The following is a 23,437-nucleotide window of genomic DNA, read 5'->3' as shown; positions in this document are numbered from 1 at the left end:
GATGTTAACACCAACAAAGTTATTAGACAAATTTATTTTCACAGAACTGATTTTGGAAAAAATAATTTTGGTAAAATGGCCTAAAATCTACTTTCTACTACAGAGGAGAGACTTGTCAAAAATGAATTGAATGCAGAGCAGAGAGATAGATTGCTGACAACAACATCATTTGAACACCTGGATCCTACTGTGCTTTAAGATAGAGTTTGGAGATTGGGTTGTCAGGGATGCAAACTTTGAACTAGACATTAGCATATAAGAAGTATATTGGGATCATCACCTATGGAAGTGAAGTGAAGGAGGCTGATTGGGCAGAGAGAGAAGTTGGGCTGTGATGTAGTCTCAACAAGGACTGCAGACAATCCCACTTTTTCGGGGGGCTGGAATGCCTTGATCTACCTCTGTCTTTTCCTAGCATCAAGGTACCAGGGAAGCTGAATTGTAAACAGAAGGTTGCATGGGAAACAAGGGGAAGTAGAGACTACTCAGCACATTTCATGTGAATTTTTTCAGTTTCTGTTTACTTCATATCTTTTTAATCATTTTTTTATTGTTAAGAACTACAATACCCCTGCCTTAAATTGTTTGACCTGTGTTTCTGGCCTCCCCCAACCCTCTCCTCTTCTTGTAAACAGAAGGTTGCATGGGAAACAAGGGGAAGTAGAGACTACTCAGCACACAGTGAAGCCTTAGATATCTTGCACAGTGGAGGATTTCTCTCTGGTGACTTTTTATGTCTTTTAGAAGTGGTACTCTCTCCCATGGAATGTGTTGGACAGAATCACAGTGCCATTTCTACCTCTGAAACTCCCCTATTTCCAGTCACACTATTCATAACTTTTTTGTAACAAAATTTAATTTCTCTTATTTCCCAGTTCTTCTGGAAGGCTCTTGCTAGAGCCTCCATGAATAGCTTCCATGTGACTCCTACTGCCTTTGACTCTTAGAACTAAACTTATGTTGTTAAGACTGATGAACATATAAATGTTTTCATCGCACAGGAAGTAGCTGTTTCTGGGAAGGGGAAGTCTCCAAATAGGGCTTTTACTTAGTATCCTGTATAAATGGGGCCTATTTTCACTTGCCTTGAGGCCAAAGTCTTCATGGTATTAGATACCAAGACACTTAACATCTGTCTCTGAAAGGTGTAAAGCATACAGGCATACCTGCTTTGTTTTATTGTACTTTGCAGATACTGTGTTTTTACAGATTGAACGTATGTGATAACCCTGTGTTGAGCATGTCTGTTGGTACCATTTTTTCAACATTTGCTCACTTTGTGTCTCTGTGTCACTTTTGGTAATTCTCGTAATATTTTAGACTTTTTCAAGATAAACATGATCATTTCAAATAGTGATAAGTGCTCTGTAGAAAATATAGCAGAGTAATGGGCAGAGAGTGGAAAGAGGGAGCCACTTTAGATAGTGTGATCAGAAAAGGCCTTCATGGGTGACATTTGAGCTGAAAACTGAATAACATGGCTATGTTAAGGCATGGGAAAGAGGATTCTGTGCAAAGAAAATAAATAAGTGATGATGGTGGATAGGAGCCTAATATAGACAGTAATAGACACTTGGATTTTTATTCTAATTGCAATTGTATTCTGGTGGAGGATTTTAAGTCAGGGAACAATATAATCTGATTCATGGTTTAAAATGATAACTCTGGATTTGGGGGACATAAGATTGTCAGGGAGCAAGAGAAGAGGCAGGGAGACTGGTTAGCGATTATAGTAATCCAGGAGAATGATGATGGTGGCTTGAAGTGGTAGGGTAGCTGAGAAGATGGAGAGAAGTGAGAGAATTGAGATATACTTTAAAGGTGCGACTGTAAGACTTGCTGATAATTGAGATAATGCTAGGGAAGATAGTAGTGAGGAAAAGAGAAAAATCAAGGATGATAAATTTCTTTCTTTCTTTCTTCAAGCAGTTTCCTCATAAGGTGATGGTCTTCCTTTGCCACTTCCATATCTGCCCCCTCTCATGTTCAGTAATAGACCACCTTCCAGGTATTGTCATGAGAGCTACTTTCTGGAAAGAAAAATCTATCTTTTGCTCTGACTGCCTTGTTTTTGAGAAACAGGCTACTAGAATTTTGTTGACTATATATTTCCATCTTGAAAATACCATGTTATATTTACTGCCTTTGTTTTTGCTGTTACCCCTTGAATGTTTGTGTCCCCACAAAATTCATATGTTAAATCCTAACATGTTTTTTGCTATTATCCCTTGTTTGTGTCCCCATAAAATTTATACATGAAATCCTAACATGCAGTGTGATGGTATTTGGAGATGAGGCTTATGTTAGGTGATTAAGTCATGAGGGTAGAGCTATCATGAATGGAATTAATATCCTTATAAAGAAATCTCAGTTTCCTGGACCCTTCTGCCATGTGAGGACACAGCAAGAAGACAGCCCTCTATGAACGAGGGAGCAGGCTCTCACCAGATACCAAATCTTCAGGGACCTTGATCTTGGACTTCTCAGCCACCAGAACAGTTAGAGATAAATATTTGTTGTTTGAACCACTCAATCTATTGTATTTTTGTTATATCAGCCTGAGTGAACTACAATACCCCTGCCTTAAATTGTTTGACCTGTGTTTCTGGCCTCCCCCAACCCTCCCAAGCTCTAGAAAGACAATTTTATCTTTCACATATTAACTCTTCTCTTTAGTTTTCCCCACTATCTTTAGCAGAATTAGCTGCTCTTTCCTTCTATATCTTTTTGTACCTGTCTCTAATATTTTATTAGAACACTTTATGCATTCTATTTTCGTTGTTTAAATTTGTGTCTCTTCTGTTGGAATGTGAGCTCTTCAAAGGTAAGAAAAACGTCCTTTTTCATCCTGGTATCCCTAGCACAGAATCTGGTACATTATAAGCTCTGATTAAATGTTTGATCAATTAAAGGCATTGAATTACCTCCCATTCTGTTTTAATTACTTTTACTTGTAACCAATTACTGAAATAATCAAAAATATTATCAAATGGCACCTAAGTGCCATTCTTACCAAAACAGTTAATTTATGTGTTTAATGTTTATTTAAAGGGATATTTTAAAATTTGCATTATATGTTTCCAATCTCTAAAGTTCTTTGCTATACTGGATCCAACAGATGTCTCAGAAAGTTAAATTTTGCTTACCTGTGTGAAAACAGGTGAATACTAACTGACCTCTCTCCTTTTCCCTTGGTCCTGCTAATGTCAGTTCTGGAAAGCTTCAGCCCTGTGCTGTTTGATGGAAACTTGTCAACAGTATGTCACAGTGTTGCCACATGAACTCTTCCTAAGGAAGACTGTGGAATAGCTTGGCTTTTTTTGAGGAGCGTCTTGCTTCTGAAAAGCAACTTGTTCTCTGTTGCCTGAAGTCTGCAGGTAGAGATGCTCATGCTGAGAGTGATGTCCTGCGTGAAGGGTGACCAGAGATTTTAGATTTGGATTCATCTCCTGAAAATGTGTGTGTGTCTTCTAATTTTGGAAGACTTATCTTTTTTTGCTTTGAAGCAAAAGGATAAGGAGAGAAACAATTTGATGATTCAGAATAAAAAGGGGAAGGCACTAGTGTGTGTCATATTTTGGCAGGAAGGGATAGAAGGATAAGTACACCTTTCACACTTTACCAAGGTGATAATTGTGGTAACTAAGTTGAACTAGGAGAAGGCATTCATTGATTGAATATGTTTAAAAAGTATTAAATTGTTAGCAGGATTGAATACGAATTTTTCTAAGTTAATCATTGAAGGGAAACCAAAATAATTTATTTTGACCAAGGATAGAATTGAGAATTGTGCTACTATTACTGCCATCTAAAGAAATGTGTGACTTGGGGTACGTCTGTGATTATATTTCAGTCTCAAGCAGCTTGCCATTGATATATATTGGGAACCGCATGGTATTGGCTCATCTTAAGATAAAAATCTCCTCTGCAGCCTGATTTCTTTGCTTCTTTTTTTGCAGTAAAAGTCCTCAAAATGGTTATCTGCACTTGTGGTCCCTGAGTCCTCTCTTTATATCTCCCTACACTCACTCTTCTCAGGCTGTTGCCACTCCACATCCCACCAAAATTTCTCTCATCAAGGTCAACAGATAGCCTCAGGCTGCTCAGTCCAGTTCTCAGTCCTCATCTTACTTGACTATTAGCAGCTTTTTACACAGTCAAGGATTCCTTTTTTCTGAGAACTCTTTCTTCACTTAGTTCCCAGGATACCACACTCTTCTGATTTCTTTCTGCATTACTACTGCATCTTCTCTCTCTCCTCTTTTCTGATTTGTCTTATTTATCCTGACCTTTTAACACTACTTTGGCTCAGGCCTCAGACCTTGGATCCTTTCTCTCTCTCTCCTTACTCTGTTGGTGATCTCATCTGCCTCGTGGCTTAAATTTCGTCTGTGTTTATAATTGCCAGATTTATATCTTTTGACCCAGACCTCTCTCCTCATTCTAGAATCATATATCCAGCTGACTATTCGATAGCACCATTTAGATCTCTAATAGATATTTTAAAATTAATATGTCCACAGAGGGATTTCTAGTCTTGCTCTCCCCCAAATTTATTTCACTCACAGTCTCCCCCATATCAGTTAATGATGACTCCCACTTTCTAATTGTCCAGCTCTGAAAGCTTATACATTGACTCCACCTTCAAAACAAATCCAGAATTTTGCATCTGCTTACAATCTCTTTTGCTACTAACACAGTCCAGTCTACCATCATCCCTCATCGGGACTGTTGTAATAGTTTTCTAACTAGTCTCTCATGTTCCATACCTACCCCACTCTAGTGTATTCTCAAATGACAGTCTGAATAGTCTTGCTAAATGTAACCCATATCATATCACTCTTCAAATCACATTCCACCAATGGCCCTCTGTTTTCTTCAGAGTCAAAGCAAAAGACCTTACAGTATATTATGTATTAGTAGCTTGGTTAATTACATCAAACTACCGTAGACTGAGTGGCTTAAACAATAGACATTTATTTCTCATAGTTCTGGAGTCTGGGAAGTATAAGATTAAGGTACCAACAGATTTGATTCCTTTTTTTAAAAGAAGATTTTATTTATTTATTTGAGAGAGACAGAGAGAGAATGAACAAGGGGAGAAGCAGAGGGAGAGGGACAAGCAGACTCTACACTGAGTAGGGCTCAATCTCATGACAGTGAGATCCTGACCTGCGCCCAAATCAAGAGTCTGATGCTTAACTGACTGAGCCATCCAGGCACTCCCAACAGATTTGATTCTTAATGAGGGCCCTCTTCCTGGCTTGCAGAGGGCTTCTTATTGTATCCTCACATGGCAGAGAGAAAAAACTCTGGTGTCTTCTCTTCTTAGAGGGGCACTAATTCCATCATGGGAGCTCCACCCTCATGACCTCATCAAAACCTAGTCACATCCCAAAGGCCCCACCTTTAAATACCATCACATTGGGAGTTAGAGCTTCAACATTTTGGGGGAGACACTAACATTCAGCCTATAACAGCTTATAAAAATCTACCCCCCCCCCCCATAGTTTTCAGGCCTCCTCTACAATATGCTGATCTGACCATGACAGCCTTCATAGTTTTCCTTGAACCTACCAGATAATATCCCACATCATGGCTTTTGAACTGACTGTTTTTCCTGAAATGTTCTTTCCCTAGATACATGTATGGATCTACCCATATGCCCCTTTAAGACTTTGCTCCATTGTCACTGGGTAAATGAAGCTTACTCTGAGCAAGTTGTTTAAATTTGTGACCTCCTTCCCAACACTCAAAATCCTTTTTACTTTTGCTCACTTTTATCCCATAGTACTTTTTACCTTCTAATATATTGTACATGTGATGAAGACAGTGGTTTGTACTCATTGAATATACTTCCTGGCTGTACCTCTTATGCCTCTTGCATTTTGGTGGGACATATAACTCTTTTTTGCATATGGAATATGTGTGGAAGTGATGTGTATCACCTCCAGGTCAGGGTGGTTCAGAGCAAGTATTTCTTCCTCATGTTTTTACTTTCTTTCCTCATCTCTTGGCAGGATGCAGATGATTAAGAGAAACCACTAGAAGGAGAAGCCTGACTTTGTGAATCACAGGAAGGATGTCCATAGAACACCCAATTGAAACATGGTATGAGGAGGAAAAATTGTTATTGTATTCCAAAGTTATGTCCAGCTTCCATTCTAATTGGTTAATGCCCATGCTATTTTATTTCATTATTTATTTATTTATTTATTTATTTATTTATTTATTTATTTATTTACATTCAATTAGCCAACTTATAGTACATCATTAGTTCATTAGTTTCAGATGTAGCGTTCAATAATTTATCAGTTGTGTATAACTCCCAGTGCTCATCACATCATGTGCCCTCCTTAATGCCCATCACCCAGTTGCCCATGCTATTTTAGAACATTTAGAATATCACTCTGGGTACATAAATGGATCAGTGCATTCTCCTGAAGCTGAGTGGGATAAGTAATAGTTATTAATGGAGGGGAATATCAACAATTAATATGGATACTATAGGTGTCATCAACAATTTCAACAATTCCTTAGATGAATTGAATAAGGATCACATGCATTCAAGATCATTTAATTTTGACAATAATTTGGGCTAGTTTATGTGAAAGTTAGTATCTTAACTTGCAAATTTGAGGAAATTCAAAGTCATTTTCATTCTTTCAATGTTACGGATGTTCATCAGCAAGCATTTTACTTTAGCGTTTATTCCTGACAACATAAGTTCAAACAAACCCCAAATTAATACATGTATTGTTTCCTAGCTATGGAAGTTTGCATATCCATGACTTATGCTAACATCTGAACTGTATCCTGCAACTTATCAGAACTGAGGCTTAGTTAGGAGTAGATGTGTCAATTAGGATAAGGTAGGGGCAGGAGAAGAGAAGGCTCTACAGTCCTGAACAGGTGAAGTAGTAGACCTTAAAAGAAGGCATGAAGCTGAGTTTTAAACAGAGCAAAAATCTTAGCTAGTGAGTTGGACAGGTCAGGAGAAAAGGTTTCTAGAAGGGAGTCAAGATCCTACTTTAGATGTCTGAGCCAAAGGTAAGGAACTAATTATTATATTTGGAATTCAAGAAACCAAATAGATGTTCAGGTAAAAAGAGAAATCTAGGTGCTACTATGAACAGCCATATATAGGCTGACTTGATAATAAACTTTGGGGCTTTGAGTTTATGGTACAAAATTGGTTCCTGCATCTGATATAAGACTGAACTTAGAATTGAAAATTTAATGTTCCAAAAGCTAAAAGTTTGAGTGATGCCAGGCAAGGAGACAGAAGATGTTTTCACCATTGCTTCCCAATAAATACCCCCACAATGCTTTGTTAATAAAATAAAGGAATGAATAGGCAGAATGGTTTAATTTAGATATTTAAAAGATAGTTAACTAAAACAATCTTCAGTTGTTCAGTGTGTTAAAATATATTTGGTTGTACCTTGGTAATCTGAATATGAATTTTATTTTCATAATTTCAACTTGTTCTTAAGCTTATGTGGGGAAGTTTTTAGATATGAAATGTATGTATAAGACATTTTGTGACACAAAGTACATCCAGTTGATCCTTGAACAACTCAGGGTTTAGGGGCTCTGCCTCCCCCTGCCCAGTGTAGTTGAAAATCTATGAATAACTTTTGACTCCCCCAAAATTTAGCTGCTAATAGGCAGAACCAGGAGAGATCACTTTTTACTGCCATGTGCAATTTACGAGAGAGATGAACTGCTCAGGCGGAGATGATTGGTGTCACACGGCATTTTAAGCAGATACTTACAACCCTTGAGCTCTCTGCAATAGCAACAGGAAGTGGCTATGAAATTATTACAGTAGTACAGTATGTACTGTAGTTAATTTTATGCAGTTGATTGAATTCTTCATCTTTATATTTGTTTACATTTCTAAAAGTGAATGGCACCAAGTATGGTCTGTACATGTCTGTGTGCATAACTTTTGATAAACTTTAACTTTTTACAATAAATTTGTGTATGTTTTAGAGTAGTAAATGATAAAATAGAGTAGTATCTATCTGTATTTTATGCATTCATGACATACCTAACTTTCTCTTAATTGTTTCAGTATTTCTAGGCTACATGGTTTGTCTCTTGAGTTTTTTCATTGCTAAAAATCTTCCAATATATTTATTGAAAAAATCCTCATAAATGGATCCATGCAGTTCAGATTCATGTTGTTCAAGGATTAATGTGTATTATTTGCAATTAAAGCCATTTAATTAATAGTAACTTAAAAATAAGTAAACAAACTAAAAATAGGGATAGCATTAGTTTGAATTAGCCTTTTTTTTTTTAAAAAAAAAAGACTATTTGAGAGCGAGAGATAGAGAGATTGAGATAACGAGTGGGGGTGGGGGTAGAGTATGAAGTAGACTCCATGAGGAGCAGGGAGCCCCAGGTGGGACTTGATTCCAGGACCCTGGGATCATGACATGAGCTGAAGACAGACGCTTAACTGACTGAGCCACCCAGGCACCCTGAATTCACCTTTTGTGCATAGAACTGCCAATACTTAGTGTGTATAAAAGTGACCATGTATTTTCAAAAGTCCACAGGTTAAATTTCTTCAAAATGTAGAAAACTAGGATTTTAATATGAAATCTCATATGCTTGATTTCCTAGGTCAGGAAATTAGGGTTTGCTTCTCAATGAACAAGTAGGAAAAGCCAGAATTATATATATGCTAATTTTGTGTTGAAATAAACTTTTGTTTCAAGAAGGATGCATGGCCCACACCCTCTTTGGGTGGGATTTAATGCTCAGGTGTATGGCTCTTTATTAGCTGTTGTGACGGGTGATAGTAAAAGTTATATTCAACCGCCCTTGCTTTGTTGAATCCAGCTAAGTTCTCTTAATGGTGAGCTGGAAGGTTGTGTTGACCCTTTGCCTGCTCCCTGAAGATGTGGCTGGTGGTTACTGACTTCTTGTCAAGTTTCTCTCCATTGTCTCCATATTGCCCTCTCTTGGTCCACAGGCAAACATGAGAATATTGATGAATTGCCTAGAGATTGTGTATGTTGTTGTTGTTTTAGAGAGGGAGGGAGAAAGAGAGGGAAGGGGCAGAGGGAGAAGGGGATTAAGAGACAGAGAGAGACAGAGAGTAGATGCCCTGTTAGTGCAGAGCCTGATGTGGGGCTCGATCTCACAACCCTGAGATCATGACCTGAGCCAAAATCAAGAGTTGGATGCTTAACTGACACCCAGGTGCCCCAGAGATTGTGTGTCTTTGATCTTATTGTTACAGTCACTCAAATATCTTAAATAACATTCTAGCCACCATTCTAATCAGTGCTTTGTTGTGTCAACTCTCTATAGCAGGATAATCTTTTGAGGTTTTTAAAACATATTTCTCCCCTGTATTATCTCCTTTTTCTTTTATGCAAGTAAAAGATTAAGTGCTTCCTTTGTTCAGAGGTGTATGGAACAGCATAAATGTAAAAATGGTAACTAAAATTTATTGAAGATCTTAAAGATTTTTTTTTATTATATTCAGTTAGCCAACATATAGTACATCATTAGTTTTTGACGTGGTGTTCAATGATTGATTAGTTGCGTATAACACCCAGTGCTCATCACAATACATGCCCTCCTTAATAACCATCACCCAACTATCCCATCCCCCCACCCCCCTCCCTTCTGTAACCCTCAGTTTGTTTCCTGGAGTCCAGAGTCTCCCGTGGTTTGTCTCCCTCTCTGATTTCTTCCCCTTCAGTATTCCCTCCCTTCCCCTGTGGTCCTCCGTGCTATTCCTTATGTTCCACATATGAGTGAAACTATATGATAATTGTCTTTCTCTGCTTGACTTATTTCACTTAGCATAGTCCCCTCCAGTTCCATCCATGATGATGTAAACTGTAGGTATTCATCTTTTCTGATGGCTGAATATCTTCTGAATGTTAAGTACTTTACTACTTTCTAAATGGGAACTACTTTAATTCTCATAGCACCTTATAAAATGGGTATCATTTTTATTCCCAATGTTGACACGAGAACAGAGAGCTGCAGTGACTAGATCACAATCGTATTATGCAAAACAGAAATGGCTAGGGTATTTTCCTTTCTAATGAGAATTTCCAAAGCTGAAGTCACCTGAGGAGACTAAAACTGGTGTCGTGGAAATAGAGGAGAAATGGCATATCTCTAAGAGAAAAATAACAGGACAGAGGAAGATTTTCCTATAATTAAGGTGAGATTCCCCAGACTGGGAAGAAGAGGTTTGTGGATCTCAGAAGCCACAAGAACTTTTTTGATTCCTGAGGCAGGATTAACATACTCTAAAAGCAGGTCATCAAACTATATATAGCCTGTGGGCCACGTCCAGTTGGCTGCCTATTTTTTGTTTGTGTTTTCATAGACTTTATTTTTTACAGCAGTTTTAGGTTTGTGGAAATATTGAACATAAGGTAGAGATTTCTTATATGCCCTCTGCCTCCGACACATGCATAGTATCTCCATTATCAACATCCCCCACCGGAGTGGTACATTTGTTATAATTGATTAACCTATATTGACACATCCTTACCACCCAGAGTCCATAGTTTACATTAAGGATCACTCTTGGTCTTAAATTCTATGGGTTTTGTCAAATGCATGATGATATACATTTACTATTGAAGCATCATACAGATTATTTTCAGTGCCCTAAAAATCCTTTGTGCTTGGCCTATTCATCCCTCCATTTCCCTACCCTTGGCAACCACTGGTTTTGTTACTGTCCCTATAGTTTTGCCTTTTTCAGAATGTTATGTAGCTGGAATCATATGGTATGTGGTCTTTTCAGATTGGCTTCTTTCACTTTGTAATATGCATTTAAGTTTCTCCATGCCTTTTCATGGCTTGACTGTTCATTTCTTTTTAGCCCTGAATAATATTCCATTGTCTAGATGTACCATAGTTTATCCATTCACTGCTGAGGGACATCCTATTGCTTTCATGTTTTGGCAGTTATGAGGAAAGCTGCTATATGCATCCGTATGCAGGTTTTTGTATAGACATAAGTTTTCAGCTCCTTTGAGTAAATACCAAGGACCATGATTGCTGGATTTGTGTGGTAAGAGTTTGGTTAGTTTTATAAGAACCTGCCAAACTGTCTTCCAAACTGGCTGTCCCATTTTGCATTTCCACCAGCAATGAATGAGAGTTCCTGTTGCTCTACATCATAATCAGCATTTGGTGCTGACAGTATTTTGGATATTGGCCGTTCTAATAGGCTGCCTATTTATGTAAATATATTTTATTGGAGCACAACCATGCCCAGTTGTTTACATATTGTCTATGGCTGTTTTTGAACTACAGTGGCAGAGTAGAGTAATTGTGACAGAAACCTATGACCTGCAAAGGCTAAAATATTTACTGTCTGCCCCTTTACAAAGTGTTTGCCAACCCCTGTACCATGGGATTGCTGTTACCATATCTATTCTAGGTATGGCTGTTTTACATCAAGCTGACAATCAGAAAATATTTTCCTGTTTCCTATGACCCTATTAAAACTCTTGCAATATCTTAGTTGTTATGGATTAAATGAATTCTTGAACAGACTTCTGAGGCTCAATATTATTTTTAAAAATCATGCTTTAGGAGTGCCTGGGTGACTCAGTCAGGTAAGCATATGACTCTTGATTTTGGCTCAAGTCATGATCTCAGGGTCATGAGATAGAGCCCCGTGTCCTTGGGCTCCCCGCTCAGTGGGGAGTCTGCTGGAGATTCTCTCTCTCTCTCTTTCCCTCTGTCCCTCTATCCCCCACTTCCTTGCTGTCTCTCTCTCTAAAATAAATAAATAAATCTTTAAAAAATCATACTTTATTTTGATTTATAGTCACATATCTTTATTTCTTAGCAGTCATTTTTTTATCAAGATAAAGTTATTTCCTTAAGTACATGAATTCAATTAAAGTTTATTTTTAATATATATTTTGGAAAGTGTAACATTTTCTTTTAGCATTCTTTATTGCCCCCCTCTTTTTTTCTAACAAGCAATTATGCCTTTCCCCCTGTTTCACCGATTCACCCTCCTATGTAGCAATTTAAAATAGTGCCAAGGAAAGATGCTTGTCCCTGTTGAATCTGTCAAGCTGTTAACTAGTTTCTTCTCAGGTGTCTGCTGAAGATGAAGCAGGTTTTCAACAAATGTGTTTCAGAGACTCTCTGGCTAGTTTTTCATCATTATTTTCAGCTACAAGAGGGTTCTAACCAAGAGAATCCTTTGTATTCTAAATATTATTTTACCAAATTGCCATCTTCACACCTGTAGTAACTTCATATTTATTTGGCATAGACAACACGACCTACAGAATAATTTATGATCTAAATGTGGCTTGTAATAGCAGACTTGCTGCTGGTGCTTAGAAATTAATTCAGAAATCACTGTCTGTAGTGTAATAATTTACCATTGTTTTTGAACCATGTTATGGAACCTACAGGTATTAATTTAAGAATTATGGCATAAGGCCAAAGAGAATCTGGTGAAGTTTTATATTGTAACAAAACAACCAGTTATCAAAGCATTTTTAATAAAATAAACATTTTCATGTTTCCAGATCAGGTTGGGAGAGATACTGTTTAATGTACTCTGAGGGCTTGAATCATGCCAACACCACATTTAGTCTACAATTTGGATAGTCTAATAGATAAATATGTCACATTTAATGAATTTTAAAAACTTAGTAAGAATAATTCACCAAGTTTGAAGCAATTGAATGGATTTAAAATTGAAGTGAGACTTAAAGAGGAGGATTTAATAAAGCAGGTCAACAGTGGTGATTTTTAAAAGTTGGATTGAGTTGAAAAAAATTCATTAACAATTAAAAATAGAGCAGAATGAAGTGGAGATTCATGGGATGTTTAAAAAATATGGTCTGTCTCAGATATAGTGCATCCCTGAAAGCTTAGTTCAAAGTAACTTTCTCTCCAAGCAGTTACCAGAAAATCCCTACTGAAAGTGATGATGCTGATGAGAATGGTCATTAACATCTTACAGCATTTGATAGCACTCTAGTCTATAATGCCCTTTCTCAAAATGAAGCTCATTTGATTTCACAGTGTGTCTAGAAGGTATCTTTATTTCCCGAACTCCTTTATTTATAATTGCCTGTCAGTGCAGTATTCTTCTATCAATCCTTCTTTATCAGGGATTTATGTCCAAGATTCTAATTCGGGAAGAAGGTCTGGGATTAGGCCCCCAGGAACCTAATCTTCCTGATTCTAACATGTACCACCAGGATCAACTTGTATGAAACATTTTATGTGCTCTTTTGCCTCTATGTTCAAGATTTGTTTTTCCAACTGAGGCAACAATTATTAAATGAATTATAAGGCTAATCAAAACAAAACATATCCATAGAATAGGAATCCTAGAAATTAAAACCTGACATTAAAATTTTACAAAAAACTTCCATTTGTCCAGAATTTAACTCAACTTAGTTAATATGACAACTCTTCCAAGTATTATATGTTAAGTATTACAGAGACTTCCAAGCTGAGTTAAACATGCTCCTTGTCCTCAAAGAGCTGGCAACGTGGGAGGTGAGATAAAACAAAGCAGAGTATTATCACAAAAGGAAATCCTCAGATTAACTGAGAATTATTACAGTTATCCTAAAGAGGCTATGATGGCCAAAGAAATAAGAAAGCAGTATAACATACTTGATACCCAAAGGCCACTGTATGATTTACAATATTCTTTTGATGCTTATGGAAGAAGTATGACTTCTCTCTCTCTTCTAATGTGTTAGAATCCAGGAGAATCTACCTTTTGTGGGAGAGAACCAGACATACTAAATAGGGGAAAATAAAATGGCATCCAAGAAAAGTGCAGATTGCAAATGAAGGCAAGTTTAAGTAACCAGTTGGGGGGTTAGAAAACTGGAAAAACAAGATGATAGAGAATGGGAGAAGATTGGGGATTAATTCCAGATGACAGAATCATGTGCGCCTTGCCGAGGTTTCTGTGTGCTCCCAGGAAATGTTCACAAACAGTATTTTAGGTACATATAAAAGGGCTGTGACTGGTGGACAACTTGGAAATAGCTACAAAAATATTGGAGGATGTTACGGTTAATTGGATAATAAATAAAAAGTTATTTTTTCTATGCAGAGAAAGAAATTCCTGAAGTGTAAACTGTGCTTCGCTGTCAAAAATTTCTCCTATTTTTTCTTTTAGTAATTAATTCAGGAAGGGCATACACCATACAGCTATGTATCACAACTGATCACTAGGCACTACATGGCACTACTACAATCTAATAAAACCTTGTCATGCAGAGTTTTTTTCCTAGTGAAGAAATCTCTGTCAGCTTTGCTAAAACATAGATTTACTGTCTGGCATTGTTCTTTCAGGCTTTCACTTTATGAGGCTACAAGTGTTCTTGATCCTAACAGGAACCCGTTTTTGTTGTTATCTTTCTGGATAAGTGGCTTCGTTTTCTTTTGCTGATGGCCTGAGGTGGATTGGGCTGAAGACAGTACTACATTAGACTTGTGTTCTTTTAAGGCAAATACAGTTTGTAAATAACGGTGGAAACATACCTTGATAAAGAATGTTCAATAGACATTATGCTTTTGAAAGTGCTTAGCCTTTCCACTATATGTAATGGGATAAAGATTCATCCTCTCAGTTAATAATTAGTGAGTGTTTTTTATAGACCAGGTAGTATTTTATATGTTAGCAGTACAGTGGTACACAGGCCAGGATTCTAAGCTAAACAAGTTTATTAAACAAGTGAGCAAGTATCTGAACAAGATAATGATTATTGCTAAAAGAAAACAACAAATTGGTGGGATAAAAAGTAATGTGAGTCAGAGTCAAGTGGTAAATTCGGTGAACTGATCGGGGAAAGCCTCTCTGATGATGACAGGACATTTAAGAACTGAGTGACAGAGACAGTGGCATAGGATGATCTGGGGCTCTGAATGTTCAGCACAGGGAACCAAACTAGCACATCAATGGCTGGATGGAAGGAACAAGGCTATAGGTGTGAAGAAGCTTGTTGGGCATTTCTTAATGTTGACTTGGTAGAGATGTCCGTGTAAGCCCTAGTAGTTCAACTAGGGTTGGAATACAGCTGAATTTGGAAATTTTGATAAAAATGAAAACTTTTCTTTATTTGTTTTCTTTGTTGTTTCTTCTAACCAGATGAAAAGTATAAATAAGTTACCAGGGGAGGGCGTCTGGGTGGCTCAGTCGTTAAGCTTCTGCCTTTAGCTCGGGTCGTGATCCCAGGGTCCTGGGGTCGAGCCCCTCATCAGGCTCCCTGCTCAGCGGGAAGCCTACTTCTCCCTGTCCCACTTCCCCCTGCATGTGTTCCCTCTCTCACTGTCTCTCTCTCTCTCTGTTAAGTAAATAAATAAAATTGTTAAAAAGAAAAAAGTTACCAGGGGAGAAAATTAGTTTAACCTACTTAGACAATAAGCAATTTTCTTATTTAATCACATAAGATTTACACCCAAAAAGCAAAATGATTTTATATTATATAAAATTGTGTTTTATGTTATTAAAGCAGAATTACCAAATAGTTATTGGCAGTGTTTTATTAATCTTGTATAATTATTGTGGGATGTGGAGTAAATGAATGTTTGTGAGCACCAACAATATTTCAGGATGCACTGTTCAAAATTCTTTGTAACTGTTGTCTTCTTTAAACTTGCTCCATTTTATGGACAGGAATCTGAGGTACAGGGAATTTAACTTATGCAAGTAGGAGAGCTGGGCTCTCATGGCTCCTAAGCACAAACCTGCCACATTACTCTTACCCTTACAGCTTGAAAGTATTGACATTTCTTTATAAATAAACAGAAGAATTATGATCTATCATTTGTTCAGGTGAGGCATCTTTTTTTTTTTTTTTAAAGATTTTATTTATTCATTTGAGACAGAGAGAATGAGAGAGAGAGCACATGAGAGGGGGGAGGGTCAGAGGGAGAAGCAGGCTCCCCACTGAGCAGGGAGCCCGATGCGGGACTCGATCCAGGGACTCCAGGATCATGACCTGAGCTGAAGGCAGTCGCTCAACCAACTGAGCCACCCAGGCGCCCTAGGTGAGGCATCTTTTTACCTGGTTCTAAGTAGTGAAATTTATCCTGGATATGATAAAACATACATTTTCTTTTACATTTGTAAACTTTGATAAACCTTATTTTTTTTTTTTTTACTCCGTTTCAGGAAATTTTGGAAGATTTCAGGCCACTAGTATCATTTAAAGTTTTTTTTATACAATTTTTTTATTATTATGTTATGTTAATCACCATACATTACATCATTAGTTTTTGATGTAGTGTTCCATGATTCATTGTTTGCGTATAACACCCAGTATCATTTAAAGTTAACTAAAGCTTATTATGTGGAAGCATTAAAGGTTTAGATGGCTTTGTTATTATTTATCATCTAATCTACTATTGTACTGGGGCAAGAATATAGCATTTGGGGAAAACAGAACCACTGGTTATTTGACATATTCCTGTACAAGGACTTATAGTTCAGAATGAACTTCATTCCAATACTGCTTTTGAAGTAGCTGCAGTTTTGAAACTTTGTGACACAATTCATCACTGTGATTTAAATTTTCAAAATTATTCATTTCTGTTTCTACTACTGGAAATGTTTTACTTTAAAAATGATCAGTCCCCTGCAGGCCTCATATGTATAGACTTGCTAATCCATATACTTAGTTCATGGCTTTGAGTTACAACTTGTATTCTCAGTGACTAGGTTAGTGGTCACCAAGAAAGCTAGCTACTAAACGTGACTGGTTTAGTATAACTCAAACAGTGTGTCATAACAACTGTAAGTCAGCATATCATTTTGAGATACAGATAACACGTTGAAAAGAAATTTTCCCATCAAGTCATAGAAGCTAAGAAATCAATGCTTTTTTATGAAGAAATATTTGGAAAAAGAAACCAAGCCACATAGATCCACCCTGGTTTTATTTAAGTGAAATGAATGTCCCCTTATATAAAGAATGTCCCCTTATATATTTTCAGTCTTTTTGAAGAGGTAAATGAGAAACGGTGTTTCACTGCTGAGATGTATCTTGCACATTTGATGGAAAATTACTGAAGAGAAGCAGTCACATTTCAGAGTCTCAAACCTGTTAGAAAGTAAGAGCAGTTTCTCTCCATGGAATTATTATTGTGAAAAAATAGGCTAACTTATAACACTGGGGTGCTTGATTTCAAGTTCAAGTTTATATTGGGCCCTCAACAAGTGTGGAACTGTAATAGGATGTGGTGGTTTGATATAAGGTAGTTTATAAGTCTGATCCTTAAAAGCCCCTGACATTCTACTGAGAATTCTCTGCTCTGATTTTTCTCAAGTAAGGAATGTATGTATGGGGGTCACTGTTAGATATTCTGAGTGGTTAAAGAAAATAAATATGAAACAATTACTACTGTATGGGAACATTTCCTGAGTGTCTATGTTATGGTATATCTCTGGCATATTTGAATTCTTGGCAAAAGAAGAAAAAACTACCATAGATATATTGATACCCATAATAACTTTGGGACAATATTGGCTATATTTAATTATCTTGGAGTACAGCTGTTCTACTCATATTGTTTTCAGAAAAGAGATAAAAATAAGACCAATTATAAGAAGACCCAAGTCCCCTATGTTTTCTCTTCAGTGGGTAAGATTTCAGGGAAATCCCAATTTACCTGATTTAATGTCTGTGAAAAAGTAATTCCCAGAATATAAATAGTTCTAATACAGATCTTTTCATTGCTTTACAAAATCCTCAGTGTTTCAACCACCTTTAATTACTACCATGCTGACGTGTAAACGACGATCTATAGTGATCACAGCATATGTCCTAGGCATGCTTACTTTGGCAGATCCCACTCCTTACTGTATCACATTCTAATTCTCATGCACCTATTTGAATGCATCACATTAGATTGATTTTTTTTTATGTAAAATTTTTAGATAATTTTATTTTAAAAGAATAAATTATTTCTTTTGCTCTTGAGATTTAATTTTTTTGTATTTGCATATGATCCGAGCAGCAGTTGACATACATTTCTGTGGACATTATTTGTACATTGATTTATTTTTGTTTTTGGAGCTGATGATAAACAAATTTGGGGGAGGGGGCCCTTGGAAAGCTCATAGTTCCTAGGTTTTGTGTTGCAATACCTAATGCAAAAAATGTCCCTGGCTGTGCAAAGCTGGTCTAAACTACTACAATTCTATACAGTGGTTCTTATGGAAAAGTTGGTAAGTATTTGCTTCTACTTTTGTAAGAAGTACTGTTGAAATGTTTGGGTTTCTTGAGACAAAATACTGTCACCTTAAGGATAGAATAACTGTCAGAATCGATAAATCTGAGGTGATACTGCTACTTAATATAGAACAAGTATTACTCGGATACCAGTTTTTCAATCTAACATAAAATGATCATTGGTTAATTACACATATACATCCACACATATGTATGTATGTATAACTTTTAAGATGACCATATTATATGTCTTTATAAAAAGGGGACAGAAGCCTTCCTACCCCCACCTATACTGTAGACACTGCAGATTAAAAAAAAAAAAAAGGTTGAACCTTGTGGATCGAAGATGAGGCAGGAGATATAAAACGGATTAAAGTTAAAATGAAGGTAAATTCCTGAAAGCAAACAAAGGCATGAGAAAATGCAAAAAGCTTTCAAGGTTAAATAGAGTGATAATCTCAAAAGCCAAATGAATTTAAAGTTTTATCACAACCTTTCACAAATAAGACCTTAAAGAGATGCCTGGGTAAACATGATGAGCTGCTGCAGTAGTTCCCCACAGGAATACCATATCTATCATCTGATTCCCTCTTCCTTACAGTTTTCCCCCTATGTAAAAAAGTCTCAGTTTGAGACTGTTTTAATGAATTACTAATATATGGGTCGTCTCAGTACAATGTGTATTTTGTTTTCAGTTCAAATCATTGGCTCCGTGAAGTGCAGTTACCATTTGTTAAATAGAGAAAGAATATTTAAGTTGTCTGAAAATGGTCAACACCCTGGCATAGAGTTCTGTGCCAATGTGGCTGGATTTTGTGTTTAATATCTCCATAGAACAGCTAGTTTTACTGTGGCATTAGCTGAAGATTTCTTTCTCTTCCCATTAATCTTTTCCTGTACACTTGCTGAGGGCTTTTGACCTGGTCACTCACAGACTTGCCAGCCAGCAGTTGACCAGTATGTGTCCTTTGTTTTGTATTCTGGATGATCTGGTGGGTCATCAGGTCACTGCCCAACTATATTAGAAATAATAGCTGTAAGTTAAATCATGGTGAGCCTTTAAAAGCCCATAAAATGGGGAAAAAAGCCATTTGATCACATGTAATGTTTAAGAAATAACCTGGTAGAAGTTTGTGTGAAAAATGACAGGTGCATGTACTACAACTAACCCTGACCACTGACTCTTAGTTTATAGCAATGCTGAGTCTTTCTAGTCTTCAACAATGCTAAATTTGATTTTTTAAATACTAGGATAATTGGAAAGGGGGTTACAGTAAAGATAGTACAGAACATCTTCATTTGACTGCTAACATTCCTTTCTAAGGTCATACTGTGCTTCCTGTAATTTCAAAAAGAAAGTATATATTGTACTTGCATTGCTTGACTGTTTTCTAGTAGAAAGTATACCATGTTGTAAATTTATAGTTTAAGAATATCGTGGATAAGAAAAGTATCATATCCAAAATTAGAATTTGTGGAAAGTAGAATGAATAATGTATGTATTCAAGAGTTAAAAAATAAACCTTGTTTCCCAGTGGAATGTGGAGTTACTAATGTGGAGAATGAAGGAATGATATTAAAGCTCGAGACAGCAGAAATTCAAGGAAGACAGGCGTTTCAGGTATCTTATTACTTGTGAGAAACGACTAAACCTTTGAAAGTAGGACACTGAAGTGAAAAAGTAAATCTGCAGGAGGTATAAGTAGATATGCGACCCACCATTATCTTTTTGTTGTGGGGACTGAGCCAGAAAGTTGCTAGGTACCGGTAGCTGCTAGCCTGTGGTGGAGTCAGGTGGGAAGCAGTTTCCTAGCCTTGCTCTGAGAAAAACACAATGGAGATTAGTGTGGTTGGGGAGAGGGGAGGGAGAACTCAGATAAGATTGTAGATGACAAAAGTGATACTGAATTCTGGACCAATTAGAAGTGGCAAGGTATGGGCTTATGAAATTCTGGATAATTTACAACAGTGTTTCTCAGAATGCTGCTTGGCTGCCTGGAGGTACTTGAGATGATTTTAGAAGGTACATGGGCACAACATTAAAAAACACTGAGCCACATGGAAAGAAAGTCACTTTCTTCGCAATTTTTTTTCCTAATTAGAATAAGGGGAAAAAAAAAAAAAACCCAGTGTGGGACTAGTGTGTCCTTAATAGCTCACTAACATTTGCTGATCTCCATGTTTAATAATTGGAAAGCAGGTCTTGGCAAACCACTGCGTCTAGCTAGAGGTTTTTGGTATTTTTTACTGACACATACTGATTTTTTGTTTACAGTAGAAGTAGACAGTTTTTTAATGTAAATTCATTTAAGTAAAAATAATGATTCCATTTAAACTAAAATATTAAGAGTATAAGAGTCTAGGTGTTATAAGGATAATATATAAGTCATGACAGCAGCATGCAAATGAAGGCAGTTTGGCCAACATTGATGGAGAGAGATGGTTCAGGTCCTCTTAATGAGAGATTCTGGAGATACTTGGCCAACCAGTACATGCAAAAGTTGTCTTGTGTGTCTCCACCTTCTTAGTGGTCAGAACTCTATTTACTGGGAAGAGATAAAAAAAACTTCCCATGTCAAAAACTAGGAAAAGCAATCAAATAGTTCAAGTGGAGGCTTAGATAGACCATCCCTGCAATGAAAAGGTGACTTAATACTATTTTCACCCCCAGATACTCATACTTCTCATTTGTACAAGTTAGCTTGCAATAGTAATGTTTTTGGTAAATAAATGGGGAAAATACTGGCTTTTCTGTTGACTTTTAAAAACATATGCAGTTTAGGGGCGCCTGGGTGGCTCAGTCGTTAAGCGTCTGCCTTCGGCTCAGGTCCTGGTCCCGGGGTCCTGGGATCGAGCCCCGCATCGGGCCCCCTGCTCCGCGGGGAGCCTTCTTCTCCCTCTCCCACTCCCCCTGCTTGTGTTCCCTCTCTGGCTGTGTTTCTGTCAAATAAATAAAACCTTTAAAAAAAAAAAAAAAAAAACATATGCAGTTTATTATACAGGTTGGATATTTAAAAATAAAACATATTTGGTAATATTTAGTTAAAGAAAAGTATAGCTAAAATTTGGGCCTTAAACAAAAATCACAGATATATTCCCTCATCTTCAATAAATCATAACATAATTATGTGTCAAAATATTCCATTGAGGGGGCAGTGATTCTTGAATGGTCTGGGCTGGTACCTAGGAATCCAGAATGGGATGTATTTGGCAGGAGTTAGTCTTCTTACTCTGACTCTCAGTTGTACTTTTCTTACCAAACCAGGGTCATCTAAGAAATTAACACTCACAAGTTATATGACTTTTCAGCAAGAAACTAACTCATAAATTTAGAGGTTGCCGCTTAAGAGGACAGTGATGTAAGTGGATTATTTTATGGAGGCTTTGAGGCCTCCAATAACTTTCTGTAAAGATTCTTTGATGTATTAAGAGAGCTTTTGCACAGCTGATTTATTTACTGCATGCTCTTTACCCTCTGCACCATGGGCATTAAAAAAATGCCTTGAGTGCTAACTAAATCTAGAAGTGGCTGAGTTGAGTATGGTATAGAAAAAAAGTTGAGTTGAATGATAAGCATTTAAGAATATTAAAAAGAAATACATGTGGGGTGCCTGGGTGGCTCAGTCATTAAGTGTCTGCCTTCGGCTCAGGTCATGATCCCAGGGTGCTGGGATCGAGCCCCATATTGGGCTCCCTGCGCCGCTGGAAGCCTGCTTCTCCCTCTCCCACTCCCCCCTGCTTGTGTTCCCTGTCTCGCTGTGTCTCTCTCTGTCAAATAAATAAATAAAATCTTTAAAAAATAAAAATAAAAAAAATACATGTATATCCGTTGGGCTCTACTGGTAACAGATTGGTTCAATGCAGATCTCAATAGGTTATAAGGTAGTATTGGCCGTTTTCATGTCCACCCTCAGCCCTGAAATTGCTTTTTCTTCAGTGCACTTTGCTTTTCTTTTTTCCCTAAACACTCTCTGTTCTGTGTCGCAGTTAGTGGTGGATGCATCAGTCTTTTTTGATAGGTTTTTAAGCTCTGTATCTTATATATCTTATTCAGCTCCCAAGACACTGTCTTACTGATAGTAGCCTTTCAGTCACTGCTTTTTGAATTAAATCTTGAGAACAGTTTAGCCTGCGTCAGGAAATAAGCAGACTGTCTAGAGCCTCAGGTGCCATTCCAGCTTTACCACTTGCTACCTGAGTGGCCTTGGAAAAGTTACTCAGTCTCTTTAAGGCTTAGTTTATCCACCTGCAAAATGGGCTAATAATAGTACCTGTCTCTTAGAGTTGCTGTGAAGGTTGAATAAAATAATTTATGTCAAGACTAAGAACAATGCCTAGGGCCATATACGGGATACATATAAGGGAGTCAATACATTTGAGATACTTGATTTTGATGATGATATCCCAGTACTTTTTTCAGAGACTACTTAAAAAGATTATAGATTAGTAGTAGAAAGAAAACTGTATTGAAATCCTGGAGATTTTCATCTTGTTTTTATTGGTATTTATGTAACCCTTACCCTGAGCAAGATTTCATGAGCTTGATTCCTCATTTAGAAATGAAGGTGTTTGGACTTGATGTCTCTAAAACTCCGTCCAGTTTAAAAGTTTTATGATTATTATCCTGTTTATTCTAATGGAAGGGTATTTTAAAAATACAGGTTAATATATGAACCTTTAGGATATTGCATAATCTGTGTATAATAGATAGTACTTGATTAAAAGTTGAAAAATATTAAGGCCTTATTGAGACCATAACAATTAAATAATCTTTTTATCTGTATAAACCTCATTTAAATGAAAGTAAGATGTATGGTTTTTTATAGAATTTAACATTTTTATGTGCTTAGCAAAAGTTGAAGCTAAACAGATGATTTATCAGGTGAAGTGATTAAGCCAGATATTGCTAGAACTGAATAAAATGCTGCACAAACTTAATGAATGTGTCATTTAACCAGGGGCAGCTTCCTAATGCTTTGGTGACATCTTTGGATCCTTTATGCTTCTGTCTGGATGACTGCTGAATAGTTGAGCTGTTCTTCTGGAGTTCTCTCTGTGACTTGGGTTCCAAAGCAAATTGACATTTAAATCTTGATGACTGGAAAGTAGAAATGACCCATTCCATCAGGTTGTCCTTGAAAACCTGGATTCGAAGAGATTACCCTGGATCTTTCATGGTTCTGAGTCACAACACATGATTGATTAAA

General features: G+C 37.0%; 1 long non-coding RNA gene and 1 pseudogene across 2 annotated transcripts in view; both read left to right on the top strand.

Annotated features, from left to right (window-relative positions):
• The window catches only part of LOC115944620 (uncharacterized), a 1,151,228-nt gene that overhangs the window by 33,906 nt on the left and 1,093,885 nt on the right, over positions 1 to 23,437 (top strand). For both annotated transcript variants that reach the window (XR_014147031.1, XR_004079136.2), the window contains exon 2: positions 6,021 to 6,111. This is a non-coding gene — a long non-coding RNA (uncharacterized LOC115944620). The remainder of the gene's footprint in view (positions 1 to 6,020; positions 6,112 to 23,437) is intronic.
• LOC145722502 (large ribosomal subunit protein uL1 pseudogene) overlaps positions 20,119 to 23,437 on the top strand; it is an 8,330-nt pseudogene continuing 5,011 nt past the window's right edge.

Source organism: Leptonychotes weddellii, chromosome 7, assembly GCF_054177405.1.
Source record: "Leptonychotes weddellii isolate Sample4059 chromosome 7, ASM5417740v2, whole genome shotgun sequence".
Lineage (NCBI taxonomy): Eukaryota > Metazoa > Chordata > Mammalia > Carnivora > Phocidae > Leptonychotes > Leptonychotes weddellii.
The sequence above is the reverse complement of the archived record's forward strand: the minus strand, read 5'-3'. Positions and strand labels throughout refer to the sequence as shown.